Raw genomic sequence first — 15,245 nt, forward strand, 5'->3', positions numbered from 1 at the left:
TCCACCGCCCGCAGTGTCCCTCTCCGCGCTCGCGCCCATGTAGGTGTCTGTGGCACCACAGGGCAGTCAGACTCTCACTGCACCGTCCCGTCCCCAGGGCGCTGGGGGAACGGAGAGTAGATCCCTTGGTCATCACGGGAGCGGGTCGGTTATCAGGAGCGCTCACACTCCTGACATTCAGTAAATACTCGATAAGTAGTTGGTTCTGCTACTTATTCCTGAGCCCTCACTGAGCGTCCGTTTTCTCATTTGGAAAGTGGAGATCGAGCTTAGAGCTACTGTGAAGATGAGTAGGAGAAGGTGTGGAAAAGTATTGAGACTGAAGTGCTTCGCAAGTAAGGTGGTGGCAGAGCACAACAGCGGGTGAAATTACAAGCTCTAGGATTTTATCAGCAAGTCACTTAGAAGGAGTGAAGTACATATTTAAAAAATCAATTGATATTTCTTCAGTTTGCTGAAATACACTATAATATTTTTCTCCATGTAAGGCAATTACCAAGACCCCTAGAATTGTGTTTTTAGAAGATTCTAAAGCAGTAGGGATAGAAGTGAGTCCTTGGCGGGTCAGTGGGGCCTGACTTGGAGTAGAAGTGACAGCCCGGGCCCTCGTGTTCTACCCTGTCGAGGGCAGAGACCATCATTGGTGCCTCCAGCACATTGAGTCAGGTCTGACCCATGGTCAGCGCTGCACAGATGCCACTCGCTGTGGGTCTCTGCCTCTCGGCATGTCTTGTGTAAGGTGGGGATAAAACCCACCTAGACAGCCTCCCTGACCGCCTCACGGGTGTTGGCTCCACAGAGAACGGGCATGAGGGCGTTACACTGCTCCTGCGGAGTCGGCGTTGAGCTGGGAGACGGGACGGTTCCGTCTAACACAAACGTTTTCCCCATCGGGCATGGGTTCACCTCTGCCCCCAGAGAATGAACTGTCACTGTGGTTCCAAAAGACTGTCTTAAATTATGAATCCAGGCCATCTGTTGTCAGACCTACCCATGTGTCCATGTCACCTGAAGCGCTGTTGACAAGGACGGTGGCCCTGGTGCTTCCCTTATCTGGGAAGGAGCCCAAGGGCTTATCCTCACAAGTCCCCAGGACAGTGATGCCCAAGAACCACACTGGGAAAACTGATCCATGCGAAGAACAGTGCCCACCAGAGCCCTTGGGCCCGCCACATCGATGGTCACCGTTAGACACAGCTCCGCCCTCTGCATCTCAGCACATGCGGTCCCGGAGGCGGCCCAGGTGGGCCACGGTCCCGTCTCACCCAGCCAGTGCTGGGCCCAGGACTTGGACTCCCACCTGGAGAGGGAGGGGGCTGAGGACCGAGGGACGCAGATCAGAGGGCTGGTGTGCCGGCCCTGGGAGCCCCCCGTACTGCCTGTGTGCTCCTTAGTTACAATCACCTGGGTAAATGATCATTTTGTAAAAGACGTTCATCATCCATCACGGCCCGGTTGCCCCTACCACCCCTTGGGCAGGATGGGGTGAGGGCCCGTTGGCCTTCCTGCAGTGAAGGGAACCTGGGTGACATTGAGAGCCCCTCTGAAAGGTGGGCTGGGCTGGGTGGCGGCCTGCTGTGGTGGGCAGTGTTGGACAGTGAGTGACAGTCGAAGGCAGCTTGGAGGATGTCAAAGACCCACCCACTGGCCCCTGGAGATGTTGCCAAGGATCAGCCATGCCTTAAAAAGTGCCAAGCAATCTTCCTGCCACACCAAGTGGTTTCTGCCCCCTACAATCCCAAGCTGAGGCAGGGTGTTTTGTTTGCAGTATAAAGTAGGCTATTGTGCGAGCCCAGAAACCACTTATTTGCTGCCAGGGGAGGGCAGGTTCTCAGGCTCTGGGCAAGCAGGTGGTTCCTCAGGTGGCCTGTAGAGGGAGTCAGAGCTGCCACCAGCCTGACGTCACTCAGCTTCCTGGGGGTGACACGCACAAACGTGGTGACTGGACCCTGTTCAAGGAGCCACATAGAGGACAGTGCCAGCTAAGGGTACCTGAAGGGTACACTCCAGAGCAGGGAGGGCCCAGACCACAGCCATGGGCACCAGCAGCCAGGTTCAGCCTATGCCTTCCCATCCAGACTTGGCACAAGGCTTCTCAAAATGAACCCTGGCCTAGCCCTAGAGGCACGGGGAGTGAGTGGTCAGGGGCCCTGAGGGTGTCACTCCAGGCTCCATGCTCCCACTGAGCCTCAAGGAGCTCTGGGAGGAGGCACGTGTCCCATGTCCCTGTACCCCAGGGACTCGCCCCAGTGGGGTGCCTTGCAGAGTGTGGTTCCTGCCACCCTCTGTGGGGTTGTGTGTCTAGAGCCAGTGGGTCCCCAGCACCAAGTGCCAAGCCCCAGTCTATGTGTTTTGTACAGACTTAGCCTGAAGGGCACTGTAGGCTGGTACTGTTACCCCATTTCACAAGTGAAGAAGTGGGGGCCCAGACAGGGTAATTAGCTTGCATTAGAGGATAACCAGCAGATTACTGCACAAGCTAGTTAACTGTAGAGCTGGGATTCAGAATCAGACCATCTGCTTCAGAATTGGGCCCAGATGTTAAAAATCGGGGATACAGGGATGATTAGCAGACACGCTTTCCCCCCGGACTTGGACAACAGACTGCTGAGCCATGGAGCTTGGCAGCCCAAGCAGAGCAGGCGTCTGCCATCGCAGCTGCAGCCTGGGTGCACCCGGCCCGGGCATCGGCAGCCAGCACTCTCGACAGCTGACTCCCACCTAGGTCCTTCTTCAGACAAACCATGGACAAAAGACGCTTTGGTACGGTTAGGGCAGTTTGAACATGAACTGGATGTTAAGTGACATCAAATAATTGTTCACTGTATTGGTTACTGTCATTGTGATTATTGAGGAAAATATCTGGTGCAATCAGTAGGTACAGGTTCAGGTATGTGTGTGAAGTGATGTGGGATTTACTTTAAAATACAGCACACACGAACTCACCCAAACCGGCTGGGGACGAGAGCATTGGTAAGGGGACGCGGGACACGGGGCATTAGGGGTGGCGACAATGCACAGGGTCGGTGCCCTATTTTCCCTGCCTTTATATGTGGTTCAACTTCTCCCAATAAACATTTTTAACACTTAAAAAATGAAAGGCTTTCTCAGCACTATAATGCCTTGTTGGGGGAGGCGCCGCTGCGCCCGGAGCCCAGGAAACGGCCCTGCAAACTTGGAGTGGGCTGTGTGGACAGTGGCCTCTCATTTCCACGCAGCAGGAAAGCTACCCTCTCGTGCTGTTGCTAAAGTGAGTCAGCTTTTATATTTGTTTTCTTCTTAAAGAGAGATTTAACATTGGCTTGAGATAACATGCTGAAGTCCAGAGGAAAAAAATGTCAGAAAGTACATCTTTTAATTAGCAAAAATTTAATTTTTCAATTTTAAACTACAACTCAGAACTAAAATGTTCATGATTATACATGCTATGCCGTCAGCTTGGTATGCTTTCTTTTCAAATAACGTTTGATCTTTCCTGCCATCTTTATGTTGGAAAAATGCAACCTCCGTAATGGAGAGCTAGAGCATTGCAGTTTGAAAAACTTCCAACACACTGTGTCAGATGAATGCTGTTCAGCTGGAAAAAACTGAATTTACATGTCATTTTAAATAAAACATTCAAATAGTTAAATTTGAACATTTGATAGTTGGCAATCCTAGAAACCATCAAAAGGGAAGCCAAAGGTTTAAACAGCGCACAGCTGCAGGGGGCACCAGCGCTGTGGCTTAATGTCATCTTCCTGAGCTAGACTTACAGCACTGGTAGCTCTGAGGGCACTGGGGGTGAATCAGGGAAAGTGGCTGGCAGGCACTAGACCCCCACATCCAATGGGGCGAATGTCACTCCAGCACACACAGGAAGTGGATTTCGATAGGCAGGAAGTCAGTGTTACAGGGAGAGTTATTCAGTGCCTGCCATTTCCATAACCCTGAGCAGTGCCAGGCATTCTAGACAGTTCACCAACACCACCACACCAGCCTGCCCCCAGCACACCTTTGGGAGGAGAGTACAGGCCCCTGCAGAGCTCACCTCCCTCTGCAGCAGAGACAGGCGGTGGCTGGCCTCCAGCTCTGCTCCCAGCGCCCACCCCTCTGGGCAATGAGGGCCAAGTCTGGGGGAGGGTTCCGAGTCCTGTTAGCCACGCTTCTGCATACCTCAGGGGGTCCCCGCCGTGCCAGGGCCAGTGGCAGTGAGAGGGAAGGAGAAGATGCTGCTCTCACCTCAGGAAAAACTGGATTAGATCTTGAGGTTGGCATTGGAATGGAGAACTGGTGGAATTGGCAACGGTTAAAGTGGAATACTGAATTTCTTAAAATCCCAACAAACATCAAAGGCACAAAGAAATTCTGGTGTTTTATGCCATGCAAAAAGTTTTTTTTTTATTGCAGTCTTGAGAGAGTCTTAATGAGCATCTGATCTTGTGGCAGTTTAACTGGAAAAGTATATGACAAAATGCATTCAAGTTACAGGTACACTTACAGAAACAGCCTCCTAAACTACAGCTTTCTTTATTCAACACACATTTTGATGAACTCTTCACTGCATGCACCTGCTGTACTTCACCTCAGGAATTCTGCCCACTGAGAGTCTAGCATGTACTTGCAAGTTTATATTAAAAGCAGATTTCTGCAAATGCAGTGTGCCTCACCCATCTGCAGCTTGTGTTCCCTGCACCTGAGAGCATTCTGGCAGGCTGGATTCAGATTCCAGCTGGCACTACCATGTCTCACTCACCTGGCCTTAACTTCTCTGGGCCTCAGCTTCCCCATCTTTAAATGAAGGAGTTGGACTGACTGACCCCCAGAGCTTCTATCACCTCTATAATTCTATAGGTAACGGATCTGTAATGAACCTGAATTCCTTGACCCAAAAAAAAAAACTGAGTTGTGAAGCAACTGCAGGCTTATAGGTCATAAGCTGCAGATTTGTGTAAACGACTGATTCATTTCTTAATGCCTGATCTCTAACATGTAAGACCAGGCATGTACAGGAGGCACTCAGATTTTTAAAATCTGAAGCCCATTAAAAAAGAGCTTCCTAGTTCTTGGTAAAACAGAATAAGGAATGTCTTTGGTGACTGTATTAACCATCACTCTATTGATGTAACAAGGAAGTGAGAGAATGGGGGTCCTATGTCAGGGTCTCCCAGAGCAGGTTTAGGGGAGCACTGTTCCCACCCCAGTGTGTCAGGAAGGGGTCCTGGCAGGAGTGGCTCTGCAAGTTGTGCCCTCTGTAGGAGAGACTGTGAGTGTGCCATGATCACATTAAAGACTGAGTCCTGCAAGAGGGAAATCAAGTTTGACCCAGAGCGACCCAGATGCACAGGCCCTTGGAGGCCTTTGTCCCTGGAGCGCGCTTTGGGGGTGCTGGCTTACACATCCCCAGGTGCCATTCCTAACTTCCCCTGCAGCCCCCACCCAGGATCCTCGGACACCGCCTGAACACCCGTCCCATCTCCCCAGCCCATCGTCTTTGGTGCCCAGGATCAGCCCGGGAGGACTCGCGAAATCCAGGCCTCCCACTCTGCCGCGCGTTCGCATGCACCTCTGGTGCCACCAAGCTCTTAGTTACCGCACATCCTCCTTGGTAGGAGCCAGAAGAATTTCAGGGGCATTTTCCTTCCCGGCTTGAAGAGTCTGGGGAGGGGCCCGGTGGGGTGGACACTCACTGCTGGCCCAGGCCCCTGGGATCCGCTCACGATCCCAAGCACCCTCTGGCTTTGCAGGCCTCCCCCTTGGCAGCCCCCGCTTGCTTCTGAGGACTGTTCTGAGGAGGAGCCAGGGGTGCTGGGAGCTATGTACCCCCAGATGTAGGTGCTCTGCCAGAGTAGGCTGCCACTTCTCCCACAGAACTTGGGCCAAAATGCCCTGATAGACTTCTTCTCCCATGGTCTGTCCCCTCCACCCTCCCAGCCTGCCTTGAGCCACCGCAGGGAGTCGGCTTCTGACAACCCAGCCTAAGACTCCAGAGCCCTTCCAAATGAGTATGCAGGGAAAGCAGGGCTGCGTCAGGGGCTGAGCACACAGGCGTCGCCGCATGGCCGCCACACCGCTGCTGTGCTGCCTGTCCTTGGTAACATCTTCCAGTGCCTTGGTACCAGATCTGCAGATTGGGAACATCACAGCAGACCTGCCAGTGTCCTGAAGTGTCCAGGAGTCCCGCAGAGGGACTGCTGTGGGGACAGCGAGGTGCTCACAGAGGACCCACCTGTCCTGCAGGCTCGGGTTACGGCTGCTGTGAACAATGGCAGGACTCAGCACAGACTCTGCTCCTGAAGTGCAGGCTTTGTTGCTTTGTTGGAAAGGGGCAGAGGGGGCCTTGGGTCTGCATCTCCTCTCTGGCCTCAGAGCCAAGTGGCTTTTCTGGTGAAGCCAGCACCTGAGGCCTCCTGTGCACCTCCAAGCAGCTCCGAAGTCCAGCTCCATGCACAGAACCTCTGCAGTGTCATCAACTGAGGCAGGGGTCCCCATCCCTGGATCCCCCATTCCTGCTGAGACGAGCCACAGGCACCGCCTCGTGATGTCCCCACCCGCCGTGAGGAAGTGAGGGCTCTCCCCTCCACCACCATCCTTGCTGAGCACCGCAAAGCCAGTGTTGGGAAGAAGTGGCTCGCTGGTGCTTGACAAGACTGCGTAGGTCCCTTTGGAAACGAGCTGCAGATGTGGGAAAGTTCGCGAATCAAGTCCTGAGGTGCCTGCAGTCATGGCACCAGTTCTCCAAGTGGGATCCTGGGGCTGTAGTGGCTGCAACTGCCATCTGGGCCCCATCCAGAGCTGCTAGTCAGGCACTCGGGGTGGGGCCCAGCACCCTATGCTTTAAAGAGCCCTGCAGGAGGTTCTGATTGCCCTGGAGTTCAACACCCATTGACCTGGAAGAGTCTGACTGGAAGGGGAGCCCCAAGCAGTCAGCCACCTGCCATTCGGCCTGGGGAGTGATTCCGGTGTGGGCTCAACAGGTTTTCCTGAAACACAGCGTGATCTTCCAAAGAGAAGCCCAACCTGGCTCAGCTTCCAGCCGTCGGGGAGAACCAGGCCGCAGAGCAGGGCTGCATGCCTGAGCCCCATCTCCAGTACACCCGGGCCCAGCATCATCTCCCCTCCGACCCCCATGTGTCTGGCCAGGGGGGCCCTGACTTCCAGCCCTGTGCTGGGCACCGAGTTGGGTGGCAGAGTTCCTGCCTTCTTGCCTGGTGCCATACCATCTCCGGGAGGATATGGACTGTCTGCCAATCCCACTGGTCAAAATACACATGAACAAAGATGGAACCAGTGTCCCTGCTGCTGGGGACATGCCCGTGCCCCTCCCACCTGAGCCCCCACAGTCACCAGGACCCCACACAGGTGGGCCACATGCACTAGAGCGAGGCTCTCCCTACCCGTCCCCACCTGCCTGCCCAACCAACAGCCGGGCCCCAGCATCCAGGGAGGGAGCTGGTGCCCGCTGCCCGCTGCCCTACATCTACCAGAAGACACGCATTTGCCTATACGAGACTCACCACACAGACACCCCCTCACCCTTGCAGGCGGCGGCGCCTGACTCTGTGCTGCCCCTCCCACCTCCCCGCTTTGCCAGGCAGCCATCCTGGAATGTTCCTACTCAGCTTGTCCACTCACGTGAGTCCAGGCAGGACAGAGGATCCCCGGAAACCCGAGGAGGGCAGTGGGGGCTGGGCCTCCTGGAGCCCATCAGGGTCCGGGAGACGGCGGCTCCCCAGGGCCCTCTGGGGCCTCCGCCCCTCCCCTGCCAGCAGATCCCCCCCCACAGTCCCTGCACCACCCACTCCTCGCCTCCCTCCTGTCTCGACTCCTGTGACAATGTGGCCGCTGTGGCTTCCGTGTGGCATTTTGCTGCAGCTCCCAGCCCAGATGCCTGCGGGGCATCCGATTGGCCCACTCGTCTTTGTGCATCACACTAAAGCTCACGGCTGCCTTCAGGACGAATGCCCACCCACCACGTGTCGGTGTGACCGGTGACAATTGTGGGGCTGGCCTTTCATGACAGCTCAGTCATCATCTCCATCACTGAAATCTCCAGCAAGGTTTTTAAGTTTTGCTTCACAAATCCCCCAAATCTGTAGTCTTAAAAACCTTGGTGGTCACCACATCATGGCATGTCGGTCCCCCAGCCCCGACCCAGCCGGCAGTCCAGCTTTGGCGGCAGTTGCTGTGGTGGGCACTGGGGCCTGATGCCAGGGGCCATCTGGATGCCCCTCGTCCCCAGCCGAGCACATTCCCACCAGGCGGGAACTGAACAGACAGGTTTCTCACCTCACAGAGGAAACAGCTCCGCTAAGCCTCTGGCCTCTGGTTTCACTGCCCAGTCAGCCAGTCAGCGTTCTGCCAGTGCTTCAGGGAAGGCTGAGGGTGGCCCCCCGGGGCTCTCGAGTTTTCAGGGCATGCCACCTGGGGTCCAGGTGACAGCCACACCCAGCCTCTCCCCGACTGCCCAGGGGGTGGTTAATGAACGCCTAGCTGTCAGTGGGAACTCTTTTCTTCCAGGAAATTAGTTCAAGAGAGCATTGGCCTGGATCAAGTCGCCTGTTAAGAGTAACTTACACCCCACATTACACTCGAGTCCCGGGAGTAAATATCCAGGGGAAGTGTTTATTTCTGCAGGTGAACAAAGCATCCTTTGTCACCAGCTCTGCCGGCGCCAAGCCCTCCGTCGGGAGGAACTGGCTCATGCAGTACCCAGGGTGGGGGGTGAGGTGCAGCCTGGCAGTTGACCAGTTAACCACTTTCCTGGGTGAGTTGGCACCCGACAGAGCTCAGGATTTACAGGACTGTCAGCACCCTACCTGGGTCAGCTTGGGGGGGACATTCTCCACATGTGGAATGGAAGTGGCCACAGCAGCACCCCACGGTCCACCCTCTCTGGGGCATGGCTGTGTCCCAGCGCTACCTGCTCTGTCCATTGCTTCCTGGCTGTACCTCTGCGTCTCCCACTTTTTCTGGGCTCCAGCCTGGATAACTCATATTCCTGAGGGTGAGAGTCTGGCACTTGTACTAAAAAAAAGTAAAAGAAATTTAAAAACACAACTCTTTGGGTTGATTCAAAACAATATAGGAGAAAGGGATCTGGATCAAGTACAAATAATATGAGCATGAGCTAGTCACTGATTTGGGGATGTGAAGGTGCATGATAAATCCCATCTATTTCTGTAAAAAAAAAAAAAAACAGTTTGACACATGAAATATTAACAATGTTTGACACAATGAAAGTTTCTAAGGCTCCCCAGGAGATTCTGCTCTGCAGCCAGGTGGTGAACTCAAAAAGTGAACCCCACAGGCCTGGGTGGGACCAGGGCCATGTGAACGGGAGTGCAGGCTCAGGACGCCACGGCCTCCCTCCTGCTTGTGATCACGGGGCTCGTGAGGTACATCTGAGGGTCTCCACACGCAGCTCAGGAAGGCTGGAGGGGCAGAGGCAGCCTGTCCAGGCCTTGCGGCCCCCGGAGCAGGAGGGTCTTGGGTGCACAGGACCTGCAGGCCAAGCCTAAGGCCCTGAGCCAGGCACGACGTCCCCTCTAGAAGCCTTCGTGATGGCGGAGGGGGGCCTGTTGACAGCAGTGCCCTTATCCCCAGGGCACAGTGGCCTTGTGAATAAGCTGGTGGCCCCTGAGGAGATGGGCACAAGGTGGCCAGGTGGGGCACAGCCTTGGGGAGACCAGGCCAAGGAGGCTGTGCAGGCGCTGGCACTGTGAATGTGCCCTGGCCACACCCTGGAGATCGCCCTGGCCTCTTTTAGCCAAATACCTGGGAGGTGGGTCAGCTGAGACAGGCCCATCTGGGGAGAGCGGGGCACGGCACATGACCCGGCAAGTGCCCCCAAGCCTGGGGAAGTTTGGTGAATTCCGGTGGCCCAGGGCAGGGCCGACAGTGAGCCAGGAGGAAATGGCTCATTAGAAGACAGGCAGCCACTTCCCCAAGCTCTTCCTCCTCCTCGGGAAGCCTGTCCTGCCGAGCAGCTTGCCCGCTGGGCCTTCTGGGAAGCTGCAGTCACACCCTCAGCCCAGGTGGCTTGGCCTTTCTGCATGTGCCTCACCCTGGCGCGAGCCCTGCACCTGGGCCCACCTGGCATGGAGGAGGGTGCCCTCCTGGAGGGCAGGGCCCACTCAGGGTCAGCTGCCAGCCCTGAGTGCCCAGGCCACAGAACACCAGGGGAGCCAGGGCCCGGAGGACAGAGAGCAGGTGGCCAGACAGTGCCTGCACGGTGGCTCGGTGGCCATGACCCGGTCACAGCCAGAATCCATGAGGTGGGCATACGGCTCGTCTCCCGGCCACCCGCTGCGCCATGGGGCCCGCCTTAGCGGGGGCAGCTGCTGAGGGGACCTCCACATTCACACGGGGCAGGAGCTCCAAGACTGAGTTTGCTCAAGGGGAAAAGCAACTTACAGGACGATACTTAGAGCACCACCGTTTGAGTTTAAACACACACACACACAGATGCAAAACTCACACTGTGCGTTTACACGGGCACATGCTTGTATGTAAGTAACACGTGGAAAAAGTCTGGCAAAATATACACCAAAACAAAATACTTAGCACACTGGGAGCAGGAGGCAAGATTCAAAGGGACCGATCAAGGTGGATTTTACTGGTAATGCTTTAATTTTTATGACCACATGTTCAAGAGTCATTTTATTTCAGATAAATAAATGTCAAATTGCACCCTTCTTGCAAGGGTGTGGGGAGAATCACAACCTAAGAGTCAGCTTTGGCCCTGCCCTGTTCCTCATCTTCTCAGAAACTCCCTTCCCCAATTCAAGTCATTTATTCACTCAACAAGCATGTGTCACCGCCTCCTCCATGCTGGCCTTGGGATGGACTCTGGGTCAGAGGTGGCTCCAAAGTGGGCCTGGCCTGCAGAGACTCCCAGCCCCACGGGACACTGTAGCAGGGCTGGACAAGAAGGGCAATGTCACTCCAGCCCAGCTTCAACAAGGGTCTCTTGAATGTTTGGAGGAGCCAGAAAATCCAGCAATGGTATTTTTCGTGCCAAACACCCATGAATGTTTTCTTCAAGAGAGAAAATTTGTCGTGAAAATTAATTAGCCAAATAGTAAAATACACAGCAAAATGACAGGAGGCCAGGGAGTCTGGTACCCCAATACCAACCAAGTGCCATGAAATACTTGGGGGATGTTTCCAAGCACCTGAAATGTTTTCAAGCATCTGCAAGGTGTTCTGAACTCGGGACTCTCCCAGCTGCCCTCTTTAGGCACCCAGTGTTGACTGCAGCACCCCCAGGGTCCCACAGCTAGTTGCCTCCTCCTCAGAGACCAGCCACTGACACACTTCCCACTCCTCCCTCCCGGCCCAAAACCCAGGTGTTTCTAAGCCAGCCAAGCGTGCCCACAATCCCCTCATCCCCGGGGCACATTTGGGAAAAGCAAAAGACCTGCTCCGGGCCAGACTCTGGGGATCCAGCACTCAGACACAAGCCCAGGTTCCAAGCTCACCCCAGGGGTTCTTGGGAGTCCCTATATCTGGCCACCTTCACCCAAAGGTCACACCATGGCCTGGGAGAAATGTGTGTGTCGGGCCTGGTGGAATGCGGTCCCCGGGAGGGCCCCAGGAAAATCAGGTTCCCAGGTTAGCATCCCAGAGGTCACACCCACCTCCTGGTAACTGAAGATGGGCCACAACCTCTGCCCAGAGGGTCAGGGTCAGGGCCTGCAGGACCGAGTGTGGTGGGAGCTGGGAGGCGGAGTGGCTCTCGGGGGGCAGAGGAGGAAGCTCCTGGGCAGGCAGGCAGGGAGCCAGCAGGAGGGATGAGGGTATGGGCAGGGTGACCCAGGACCAGGGAGGTCTCCTGGCAGACGGTGGGGCTCCAATGTCCAGGCCAGGCCCTTACACCCAGGAACAGGTCCCGGCCGAGGCCTGGCCAGGCAAAGAAAGTGCAGGAACGAGTCCAGGGACACAAGGACCCAGCATTCACGGGCTGAGACCACCCCGTGCCAGATGCACCCATTCGGGCGGCTGAGATTCCCTCTGACGGGCCAGGGAGCAGCAGCTCCCAGGCAGGCGCTGCAGGCGTGGGGACAGAGGCGGAGCCCCGTCACCTCCAGAGAGGTGCTGCCATGTGCCGGGCCTGTGCTTCTTTAGGACCCCAGCCGGAAGGGGTCTCTGCAGGCCAGCAACACAGGTCTGGATCCAAGGTAGCCATTCTCCAACCCACTCAACCCTGTCTCCATGATCGGGCCACCATTTACAAGCCCAGGTACCACGTCACCTCGGTTAATCCCACAGACTCGCCTGAGGTGGGATGGTCATCAGGCCCACTTTCCAGATGAGGAACTGAGGGAGGGTAAGCTACCTGTCCAAGGACACACATACGGTGGTCAGCAGAACCAGGACTCGGACGTGGGCAATCTGAGGCCAGAATTCCTGCTCTTTGCACCAAGTTGTGCCACTCACCCCAAAGCAACACCAGAAGGGATGGTGCCAGCCCTGGGTCAGGATGCTGACTCCCTGGTCACCTCTGACCTCCCAGCCACTGACCCCTGCCTCCCTGACCCGGTTGCCTCTGAAGCAATCAGATGAACTGGTGAGAACAACACAGGGTTCAAATCGAATTCGGCCACTCAGTGATGTGTGACATTGGACATGTGAACTTTGCCCCCCCAACCTCCATTTCCTTACCTGTAAATGGGGTTCATGATGAGAATGCGTGAGAATGAACTTAGGTGATCTGTGTTCCTCGGGATAGGCTGGTGGGGGTGGGGGAGGGCTCAGCCTTCAAATCAGGGCCACAGAAAGTCCCAGCACAGAGACCCTGGCGACCAGCACTGCCTGGGGCTTGCCTGCAAGTGCCCCCACGGGGAGGAAGGGGTTCACCCCAACCCACCGGCTCTCAGTGCCCCTCCTAGTCCCGGGCAGCACCAGGGTATCAGGGCAGCCAGCCCTCGCCACCCCCCCACCCAGACCCGGCCACAGGAAGCAGCTGGAGGAGCCAGATGGGCAGCGGGGCTGTGGGCTGCAGCCGACTGCCCTGCTCTTGTCCCCCTGCCAAGGTTGTGCACAAAATACCTGCATTTTTGGTCAGCTCAGGCTGGGAGGAGTCAGGGGCTGACCCCGTCCCTCCGCCAGCAGTCCCGCCCTGCCGCGTGCTGGGGTCTCACTAAATCCTTTCTGCCGCCCCGCAGCCGGTGCTGATGAGCTGCGAGGGGCATGTCTCCTCCTGGTCAAGCACTGAGCCAGTACCACAGCTCACTCAATGCCTAGGCCTCTATCATGAGCGTGCATCCCTTTGGTAATCAGAAAATAACAACAGGGCATTTTAAAAACAGTAAAGTCATAATCTCCCAGCCCAGCCAGGGCGGGCATCAATGAGGTCGCAAGTCAGACGTCCCATGCCAGCAGCCTGGCCACCTGAGGAAGGCGCTGGTGCCTGGGAGCAGCCGTGGGGTTACTCAGCCCCCGCAGCCCACCCTGCACTTGGTGGCTGCGCCAGCACCTGCGGCCCACGCCCACACACCTCTGCCCTCTGCCCTGGGAAGGAAGGACAGACCCTGCTCTGGGTGGGGGCCCTCGGGCAGCTCCACAGGCCTGCGCCCCACTGAGTGGCACTCCTAAGCCCCATCTGAGGCCTCTGTTCCCCCCAGGTGCATGGAAAAGCTTGTGGGGCTGGCACCTGGTGAGGGGATGAGGCGCTGGACCCTCCTCCAGTCCTGCACGCAGCTCCTCTGTCCTGCTCCACCGGAGAGCTCAGACCTCCAAAGGGACTTTCCCAAAGGGCCTCAAGTCCAGAACCACTTCCGCTGTGTGAGGATCTGGGTAAAATTTAAATGCCAACCAGACTTACATGGGTTTACATATCACGGTGTAACCTCTCGCTCTCCCAGAACCACAGATTGTAACCTCACTGGAGCAGGGGCTGGAGGCTTACAGCGGAGGCCTTAGTGAGGGGGCTCTAGGGGCAGCCCCCACCTGGTGTCCCCCAGGGCCCTGCCCTCCTGACCCTTGCCCTCAGTCCCCTGCGGCCTGGGCACAGCACTCAGCCTCTGGCCTCGGCACAAGACACGTCGCAGGCTTCTGGCTCAGAGCCGGTGCCCAGAGGGTGGACAGAGAGGCAGTGGGGCACAGGGCTGGGCCATGGGTGCTCCGCAGGGGCTTCCTGCCCCTGCTGGTGAGGTCACTCGGGCTGTGAAGGCATACTGCCACCCTCGGCCTCTCAGAGGGTCGGTAATAGCCTGCTTCCTGCTCTGTGACTCACCTGCACTCCCGTCGCCACCGTGCCTGACTCACCTTCAGCATCAGCTGAGCATGGCCTCCGCGGGCCGAGGGCCGAGGGAAACGCGGTAGTGGCTGGCCCAGCGGGAGCACAGCTGCTCTGCCACCACCTCAGAGAGGAGCCCTGCCTCCCACAGGGTGCAACCACCTTCCTGTCCTGGCACTTCACAGTTTACCCAGCTCAGTCTCCCCATGTTCCCAAGGAGGTGTGGCAGCAGCTGGGGTTTCCCTTTGGCTGATGGGAAACAGGCCCCAGGGGACCTTGACCACCCAGTGAGGCGATGGGCAGAGGGAAGGTAGGGCTCCTGGGGCACCCAGCGCGTCCCAACTGTGCGGGGCAGAGCCCAGGGGCCCGCCCATCCTGGCCCAATGCCAGCCTTGGCCCCCAGCACAGGGTGGAGGGAGGGGAGCCAGTCCCCCACAGACAGTGGTGGGGAGGGGAGGCGTAGTGAGAATGGGCTGCAGTGGCCCCAGCAGGCCCAGGTAATTATTGTGAACCACTCCCACCAATTCCAGGCCTTCAACTTTTTTTTATTAAGGTATCATTGATATACAGTCTTATGAAGGTTTCACATGAGCAACAATGTGGTCACTACATTCCCCCATATGATCAAGTCCCCCCATACCCCACTGCAGTCACTGTACGTCAGCGTAGTGAGATGCCACAGAGTTCCTGATCTTCTCTGTGTTGCACTGCCGTCCCGGTGACCCCCCTGCATCATGTGTGCTAACCACATTGCCCCTTAATCCCCTTCTCCCTCCCTCCCCGCCCTCCCCACCCTCCCCTGTGGTGACCTCTAGTCCCTCTTTGGAGTCTGTGCGTCTGCTGCTGTTTTGTCCCTTCAGTTTTTCCAGGCCTTCAATTTAACATTCCTGCGCAAGGTCAGAGAGGAGAAGCAGCCGGGAGGGGGCAGCCTGTACGGGTGGTGGGGTGGACAGAGATGAAGGAGACATCGTATCTCCAGCCAGATAGGAGCAGGGTGGCACACGCCCCCTGGGTGCTGTGTGTG

General features: G+C 56.6%; 1 long non-coding RNA gene across 1 annotated transcript; it reads right to left on the reverse strand.

Annotated features, from left to right (window-relative positions):
- Positions 1–10,508: 10,508 nt before the first annotated feature.
- On the reverse strand, positions 10,509–14,550 carry LOC118910899 (uncharacterized). Its single transcript, XR_005024226.2, has 4 exons — positions 14,219–14,550; positions 13,033–13,250; positions 11,622–11,883; positions 10,509–11,019 (listed from the first exon to the last, which is right to left on the reverse strand). It is a non-coding gene; the product is annotated as an uncharacterized LOC118910899 (long non-coding RNA).
- Between the last annotated feature and the right edge of the window lie 695 nt (positions 14,551–15,245).

Source organism: Manis pentadactyla, chromosome 11 (assembly GCF_030020395.1).
Source record: "Manis pentadactyla isolate mManPen7 chromosome 11, mManPen7.hap1, whole genome shotgun sequence".
Taxonomy (NCBI): domain Eukaryota; kingdom Metazoa; phylum Chordata; class Mammalia; order Pholidota; family Manidae; genus Manis; species Manis pentadactyla.